An 8,957-nucleotide genomic window follows, 5' to 3' on the forward strand; every position below is an offset into this window, starting at 1 on the left:
CAACCAAAGGGATATTCCATACCATATGATGTCACACTCAGCAATAAAAGGTGGGAAAAGGAAGAAGAGGGGAGGGGTGGGCTCTTGTTGTGAAAACGTTTGTCCTCCTCCCGAACACCGGCTACGTGCGTTGAGGCCCTGCTTCAAGGACGTGGTCAAGCATCGCTCATTTGTGGGAAGTAGAGAGTAATTTCTTTCCTCTGCACTTCCACATAGCCTTTACTTGTTTTGTTTTGTTATTCCCTTTCCCCCTCCCTCTTCCCCTTTCCCTTTTTTCCCTTTAGTTGAATTGTTTAATTAATAATAATATTTCCTTAATTATATATATATATATATTTTCCTTTAATTAAATCATCCTTATCTCAACCCGTGAGTTGTTCTTTCCTTTACTTTTTCCCCTCCTCATTTGAGGAGCGGGAGTGAGAGAGCAGTTGTGGTGTTCAACTGCCTAGCACGGTAAAACCACCACAATGTCTCTCTTTTTGCGGTTGGGGGGAGTGAGGGAGCGGTTGTGGTAGAGCTCGGCTGCCCACTTGAGTAAAACCACCACAGCAAGCATAACATTTGTTTCACCAAGTATCTTAGGTTGCAAACATTGATAGAGGACCATATTTTCCTGGCTGTGGTCATGATTGCCAGATGGATAAAACAACTGTTTTTAATTATCATAATAGGTGTAGCTATGGTAGTAATATGTAGTTGTGTTCTGTGATGCCTAGTTCTCTAAAGTCAGAGTGCTTTATTCAGCAAATCTCACCAAGTAACGTTAGCAAATGGATAGATATGGATAGAGTACTTCCTCAAATTAGCAAAAAATGGACAAGAACTACGTAATAAGAACTATGAAGCCTAAAAGTGAGGTTCATAGTCTCAAAGGGGGGAAACAGTAGTCTTAAGCTGAAGAAACATTGAAGGACATTGCTGAAGCTGAAGGACATTGAAGATGAGGTAAGTGGGGAGGTGCGGGAAGGTTCCCCAAAGAGGTTACCAAGGAAGAGGCAGTCAACTCCACGCATTCAGACTGCCTCTGTCAGGAAAGAAAGAAGGGTGGTTGTGGTAGGCGACTGCCTTCTCAGAGGAACGGAGGGCCTCATTTGCAGACCAGACCCAAGCCGTAGGGAAGTGTGCTGCCTACCTGGGGCCCGGGTCAGGGACATAACTAGAAAACTCCCGGAGGTGGTTCACCCCACTGATTACTACTCATTACTCATAGTTCAGGTGGGCAGTGATGAAATCGCTCAGAGAAGCCTGCAAACTATGAAGAGATATTTCAGGGGGTTAGAGCGAATAGTTCAAGGAGCGGGAGCACAAGTGGTGTTTTGTTCTATGCCTTCTTGTGAGGCAAAGGACATGGAGCGGGCTAGGAAAACACAGGTAATGAATAATTGGCTGAGAGGCTGGTGTCGAGACAGGAACTATGGGTTCTTTGACTATGGGGCAGTTTACTCGACCCCTGGCCTGTTGTCAATGGATGGAGCTTACCTGTCTCAAAGGGGGAAAAAAATAGCACAGGAGCTAGTAGGACTTGTGGAGAGAGCTTTAAACTAGCTATGGTGGGGGAAGGGGGTAAAACAGGGCTCACTGGAGAAGTGCCTAGGGGAACAATACTGAAGCTGGGGGTTAGGCAGATGTCTCATCTGAAGTGCATCTACACCAATGCACGTAGCATGAGCAACAAACAAGAGGAGCTAGAAGCAATTATGATACAGGCTAACTATGACCTAGTTGCTATAACTGAAACATGGTGGGATCACTCCCACGACTGGAGTACTGTGATGGACAGCTACAAGCTCTTCAGAAGGGATGGACAAGATAGGAAGGGTGGTGGTGTAGCTCTATATATTAAAGAGTGTTTTGAAGTTGAAGAGCTCGGGGTTAGGAATAATAAAGCTGAGTGTCTATGGATAAGAATCCAGGGGAAGGCTTGTAGGAGTGACATCTTGGTGGGGGTCTGTTACAGACTGCCTAATCAGGACGAAGAGATGGATGAGGCATTCTATGAGCAGCTTGCAAAAGTTACACGATCACCAGCACTCATTCTCATGAGGGACTTCAACTTCCCTGTTATATGCTGGAAGTATAATACTGCACAGAGGAAGCAGTCCAGGAGGTTTTTAGAGTGTGTGGAGGATAGCTTCCTGACACGGCTGGTTCAAGAGCCTACCAGGGGAGGTGCCCCGCTAGACCTGCTCTTCACTAACAGAGAAGGACTGGTGGGAGATATGAAGATTGGGGACTGTCTTGGGCAGAGTGACCATGAAACTGTAGAGTTTTCTATCCTTGGTGATGTCAGAATGGTAAGTAGGAAAACTGCTGTCTTGAACTTCCAGAGGGCGGACTTTGACCTGTTCAGGTCACTTGTTGCAGGAGTCCCTTGGGAGTTACTCCTGAAGGGCAAAGGGGTCCAGGAAGCCTGGATGCTCCTCGCTCCTCAAGAAGGAAATTTTAAAGACACAGGAGCAGGCTCTTCCTGTGTCCCATAAGGCGAGCTGGAGGGGAAGAAGACCAGCATGGATGAACCGGGAACTTTTATTGAGACTCCAGGAGAAAAAGAGAGTCTACGTCCTCTGGAAGAAAGAACAGGCTACTTGGGGCAACTACAAGGAAATTGCTAAGATATGAAGAGAGGAAGTTAGAATGGCAAAAGCCCATCTTGAACTCAGATTGGACACTGCAGAAAAAGAACACAAAATCCTTTTACAAATATATTAACAGCAAGAGAAGAACCAAGGGAAATTTCCATCCTTTACTTGATGCAGCAGGAAATGTGATCACTGAGGATAAGAACAAGGCTGAGGTTCTCAATGCCTTCTTTACATCTGTCTTTAGTAGTCGGATCAGTTATCCTCAGGGTACTATATTCCCTGACCTGGACGTTGCCTATGATTCAGGAAGAGTGTTGTGTCTGCTGCTGAGCTGGCACAGCATCAGGACTCTCTCTAATCCTCCTAAGGGGTGGGCAAAAAAAGTGAGAAAGAAACATCACCAGGGCAAGTGATCTAAACCAACCAAAGGGATATTCCATACCATATGATGTCACACTCAGCAATAAAAGGTGGAAGAAGGAAGAAGAGGGGAGGGGTGGGCTCTCGTTGTGAAAACGTCTGTCCTCCTCCCGAACACCGGCTACGTGCGTTGAGGCCCTGCTTCAAGGACGTGGTCAAGCATCGCTCATTTGTGGGAAGTAGAGAGTAATTTCTTTCCTCTGCACTTCCACATAGCCTTTACTTGTTTTGTTTTGTTATTCCCTTTCCCCCTCCCTTTTCCCCTTTCCCTTTTTTCCCTTTAGTTAAATTGTTTAATTAATAATAATAAACTAATAATAATAAGCTATCCTTATCTTAACCCATGAGTTGTTCTTTCCTTTACTTCTTCCCCTCCTCATCTAAGGAGGGGGAGTGAGAGAGCAGTTGTAGTGTTCAGCTGCCTAGCATGGTAAAACCACCACACGTTGTCATCAGCTCCATACTTTGGGAATCCTACCTCAGAAACTATTAATATTTACACCTTCCATGCTTTTTCTTCAGAGAGCCAATCTATGGAGAGGTCGGGGAAGATGTTTTTTCCCACTTGTTCACTCTCCCTTTCTTCTCCTCCAGGTGAGTTATGGTAGCTTTCCAAACCTTCGAATATCCTTGGGATGTTCAGACCAGCATGTTCTCATTGTTATGTCTCCTGAATGTACTTCAGGTTTTGTCTAAGGTTAAACAAATATTTAAGAGTGTCATCCAGAGATCAGTCCTGAGGCAGGATAGTTATAAGTGGCAGGGAGAGTGGGAGGATACGGGCAGGCATCTAGAGCACTGGGCACCTCCAGTGCTTGGAAATTTACACCCGAAAAACTGAAAAATCCTAAAAAAATTGGTAGAGTGCTTGAAAAAGGTGTGTCATCACCCTGGCAGTACCAGACATACAGAAATCGCTGCAATGTGCTGGTGCTTGGCCTATGCTTACCAAGCTGCATTTGATGCCACTATAACCCCAGTGACAGACTCTGCGGCCACTTCAACCCCTGAGACAGGACCAGTGGCCACTCCAAGCCCTATAATGGGCCCCAGTGCCGAGCCAGGGAAACAAACTGTACCAGTGTCGGTTGCACCCATAGCTAAGGTAAAAAATGGTATAGAGTCATATCGTTTAGTACGCAGAGAAACTCTTGTTAAGACTAGGTATGGAGAAGACGAGGCCGGAACATCAGAGGAACAGGAGGATGAAGATTAAGATGTCACAAAAACACACACAAAAAAAGTATCTAGCTGAAACCTATACCAGCGTGAGCTACAAGGTGTGTGAAAAGATTTCGGTTGCTGCATAGGTGAGCAGCTTGTCACCTGCCTACTCTGGTGCTGGGATACCGGAGCCAATAGCTAGAATTAGAGGGCAGGGAAGCCAAGCAGCTGGGATCCCTTGCTAGAGATACAGGCATTGACAAAGATATTGGTGATGGAGCACCATCTTACAGCCTCTGGAGGTGTCTCCTGTATGCTGTGAGGGAAAGGTATCCCTTCAAGGAAGAACTTGTATGTCTACCAGGCAAGTGGACCACCATGGAGAAGGGAATCCAGTACCTGAGGGAATTAGCCATACGGGAGGTGATTTATGAGGATCCAGACAATGGACAAGTACCCACAGATCCAGATGAAGTCAGGTGTACTCGACCCATGTGGCGGAAGTTTGTACGGAGTGCACCATCATCATATGCCAGCTCATTGGCAGTAATGGCCTGGAAAGAGGATGAGGAACCCACAGTGGGTGATGTGGCTAAACAATTCCGGCAGTATGAAGAAAGCCTCTCCTCTTCCCTACAGGCCTGCGTCTCGGCTGTGGAGAAACTTTCTGAAAATGTCCATCAACTAAAAGAGAATACTTTGGAGAAACTTTCTGAAGAGGTCCAGCAACTTAAAGAGAGATTATTTTCCTCCCCACCTGTACAAACCAGCATCTCAGCTATCAGGGGTAAGCGCCCTTCTGTGCAAGGAAGACGATATAGTGGGTACACATGCTACCCTGTAGTTTTACCTATGTGACCACGGAGAAGACATGAGAAGATGGGATGGAAAATCTACCTCGAACCTAGAGGCACGGGTACGTGAGTTGCAAGGAAAAACAATGGAAAAAAGGGGTTCTCTGAGAAACTTGCTGCTCCAACTTCCAGCGGGCAGTCCTCTAGATGCAGAAATGAAGATTCTGACCAGGATTAGAAGTGTCCTGCCTCCAGCCAGGGGGAGGAAAGGGACAATCGAGTTTATTGGACTGTGTGGATTCGATGGCCTGGCACGTCAGACTCACAGAAGTATAAGGCTTTAGTAGACACCGGTACAGGTGTGCTGTAATGCCATCAAGTTATTAGTGGCAGAACCCATCTGTATTTATGGGGTGACTAGGGGATCCCAGCAGTTAACTGTATTGGAGGCTGAAGTGAGTCTAACTGGGAATGAGTGGCAAAAGCACTCAAGTGTTGTGACTGGCCCAGATGCTCCGTGCATCCTTGGCAATATACTCAGGAGAGGATTGCAAGGACCCAAAAGGGTTCTGCCGGGATTTTGGCATAGCTGCCTTACAGACAGATGACATTAAACAGTTGTCTACTTTGCCCGGTCTCTCAGAGGACCCTTCTGTTGTGAGTCGGCTGAGGTACGAAGAACAGCAGGTGCCAATCGCGACCACAACTGTGCAATCGCGACCACAACTGTGTGACGGCAATATCACACCAAGCGAGATTCCCTGATTCCCATCCATAACCTAATTAGTCAAATGGAGATCCAAGGAGTGATCAGAAAGACTCACTCACATTTTAATAGTCCCATATGGCCAGTGCGAACGTATAATGGTGAGTGGAAACTAACAGTGGAGTATCGTGGCCGGAACGAAGTCACTCCACCACTGAGTGCTGCAGTGCTGGACATGCTAGAACTCCAGTAAGAACTGGAATCAAAGGCAGCCAAGTGGTACGCCACAATTGATATTGCTAATGCATTTTTCTCCATCCCTCTGGCAGCAGAGTGCAGGCCACAGTTTGCTTTTACTTGGAGGGGAGTCCAATACACCTGGAATCGGCTGCCCCAGGGGTGGAAACATAGCCCTACCATTTGCCATGGACTGATCCAGTCTGCGCTGGAGCAGGGAGAAGCTCCTGAACACCTGCAGTACATTGATGACATCATTGTGTGGGGTGACACAGCAGAGATATTTTTTGAGAAAGAGAAGAAAATAATCCAAATCCTTCTGAAGGCCAGTTTTGCCATAAAACAAAATAAAGTTAAAGGACCTGCACAAGAGATCCAGTTTTTAGGAATAAAATGGCAAGATGGACGTCATCAAATCCCAATGGATGTGATCAACAAAATAACAGCTATGTCTCCACCAACTAGCAAAAAGGAAACACAAACTTTCCTAGGTGTCGTGGAGTTTTTTGGAGAATACACATTCCAAATTACAGTCTGATTGTAAACCCGCTCTACCAAGTAACCCGTAAGAAGAATGATTTTGAATGGGGCCCTGAGCAACGACAAGCCTTTCAACAAATTAAGCAGGAAATAGTTCATGCAGTAGCCCTTGGGCCAGTCCAAACAGGACCAGATGTAAAGAACGTGTTCTACACTGCAGCCGGGGAGAAAGGCCCCACCTGGAGCCTCTGGCAGAAAGAACCTGGGGAAACTCGAGGTCGACCCCTAGGGTTTTGGAGTTGGGGATACAGAGGATCTGAGGCCCGCTACACTCCAACCGAAAAGGAGATATTGGCGGCATATGAAGGAGTTCGATCTGCTTTGGAAGTGGTCGGTACTGAAGCACAGCTCCTCCTGGCACCCTGACTGCCGCTACTGGGCTGGACGTTCAAAGGAAGGGTCCCCTCTACACATCATGCAACTGATGCTACATGGAGCAAGTGGGTTGCGCTGATTATTCAGCGGGCTCGAATAGGAAACCCCAGTCGCCTAGGAATCCTGGAAGTGACTGTGGACTGGCCAGAAGGCAAATACTTTGGGATGTCATCAGAGGAGGAGGTGGTCCGTGCTGAAGAAGCCCCACTGTACAACAAGCTACCAGAAAATGAGAAGAGATATGCCCTGTTCATGGATGGGTGCTGTCGCATTGTGGGAAAGCATCGGAGATGGAAAGCTGCTGTATGGAGTCCTACACGACGAGTTGCAGAAGCTGCTGAGGGAGAAGGTGAATCGAGTCAATTTGCAGAAGTGAAAGCCATCCAGCTGGCTTTAGATATTGCTAAACAAGAAAAGTGGCCAGTTCTCTACTTCTACACTGATTCATGGATGGTAGCAAATGCCCTGTGGGAGTGCTTACAGCAATAGAAACAGAACAACTGGCAGCGCAGGGGCAAACCCATCTGGGCTGCTGCGTTGTGGGAAGACATTACTACCTGGGTAGAGAACCTGGTTGTACAGGTACACCATGTAAATGCTCATGTGCCCAAGAATGGGGCTAGTGAAGAACATCAAAACAACCAGCAGGTAGATCAGGCTGCTAAGACTGAAGTGGCTCAGGTAGACCTGGACTGGCAACATAAGGGTGAATTATTTATAGCCCGATGGGCCCATGACACCTCAGGCCATCAAGGTAGAGATGCAACATACAGATTGGCTCGTGATCGTGGAGGACGATGGCTGAAATATAAATATGGATAGGCCTGGCAGATTGATTACATCACACTATCTCAAACCCGCAATGGCAAGCGCCACGTACTTACAATGGTGGAAGCAACCACCGGATGGCTGGAAACATATCCTGTGCCCCATGCCACCACCCGGAACATTATCCTGGGCCTTGAATAGCAAGTCCTGTAGCGACATGGCAGCCCAGAAAGAATTGAGTCAGACAATAGGACTCATCCGGACCCATGGACTTGTATGAATCCAGGTGGAGCAGCAAATCTCACACGTGTTCAGGGCTGGCTCGTAGTTAATCACTCCCTCCGTCACAGTCCTCCAGCTCAGTGCACCTGGGGTCCTGAAGCCTATCCTTGGTGTTGAAGACACCAGATTTCCCACAATTCCCCCTCTTTCTATTTCTAACAGCCAAGCTGATTGCATTGAGCGCAAAAGCATTCTTTGTAAGCATTGAAACAAGCATGGTACAACTATCAACAGGGTGAAAGTCACATGCAGAATTATGATTGTAATATAGCGTGCCTACTAGAATCTACATCAGTCAACAAGCCACTAAGCACTAGGGATGGTGCTTCGCGGCGATGCTGCTTCTCACTCACACAGCACAATCACACACTCACCCAAAGAGGCCTCTTTCACTTTTCATTCATACCACAAGAAAATATCACTTAAAATAATTTGTCCGCGGCTTCAGGAGGTCCTTGTCTACTCCCGTGGTGAGCAGCTGAGAGTGGAGACCCCTCCGAGGAAAATGCTCGGGGTGCACCTAGGGGCGTCCGTTCCACAGTCGATCCCACAGCCGAGCAGAGTTGCTCCTGGCATAAGAAACGATGCTATTATAGTTTTGTATAATTAAACCAAAGAGATGCATCTACATCGCTACAGCCTCCTTTCAGGTACCTGTAGAGTGCAATAAGGTCGCCCCTGAGTCTCCTCTTCTCCAGGCTAAACAGTCCCAGCTCCCTCAGCCGCTCCTCGTAAGACTTGCTCTCCAGACCCTTCACCAGCTTCGTAGCCCTTCTCTGGACTCGCTCAAGCACCTCCATGTCCTTCTTGTAGTGAGGGGCCCAAAACTGAACGCAGTACTCGAGGTGCGGCCTCACCAGAGCCGAGTACAGGGGGACAATCACTTCCCTGGACCTGCTGGCCACACAGTTTCTTATGCAAGCCAGGATTCTGCCGGCCTTCTTGGCCGCCTGAGCACACTGCTGGCTCATATTCAGCCGACTGTCAACCACTACTCCCAGGTCCTTTTCTGCCAGGCAGCTTTCCAACCACACATCTCCCAGCCGGTAGCGCTGTTTGGGGTTGTTGTGCCCCATGTGCAGAACC

At 47.6% G+C, this 8,957-nt stretch overlaps 1 long non-coding RNA gene across 1 annotated transcript in view; it reads left to right on the forward strand.

Annotated features, from left to right (window-relative positions):
- The first annotated feature begins 1,709 nt into the window (after positions 1-1,709).
- Positions 1,710-8,957, forward strand: part of LOC118157757 — a 10,196-nt gene continuing 2,948 nt past the window's right edge. The window contains exons 1-2 of the long non-coding RNA XR_004746721.1: positions 1,710-1,724; positions 2,306-2,315. This is a non-coding gene — a long non-coding RNA (uncharacterized LOC118157757). The remainder of the gene's footprint in view (positions 1,725-2,305; positions 2,316-8,957) is intronic.

The sequence above is a fragment of the Oxyura jamaicensis genome (genome assembly GCF_011077185.1).
Source record: "Oxyura jamaicensis isolate SHBP4307 breed ruddy duck chromosome 10 unlocalized genomic scaffold, BPBGC_Ojam_1.0 oxy10_random_OJ72041, whole genome shotgun sequence".
NCBI classification, from domain to species: Eukaryota; Metazoa; Chordata; class Aves; order Anseriformes; family Anatidae; genus Oxyura; species Oxyura jamaicensis.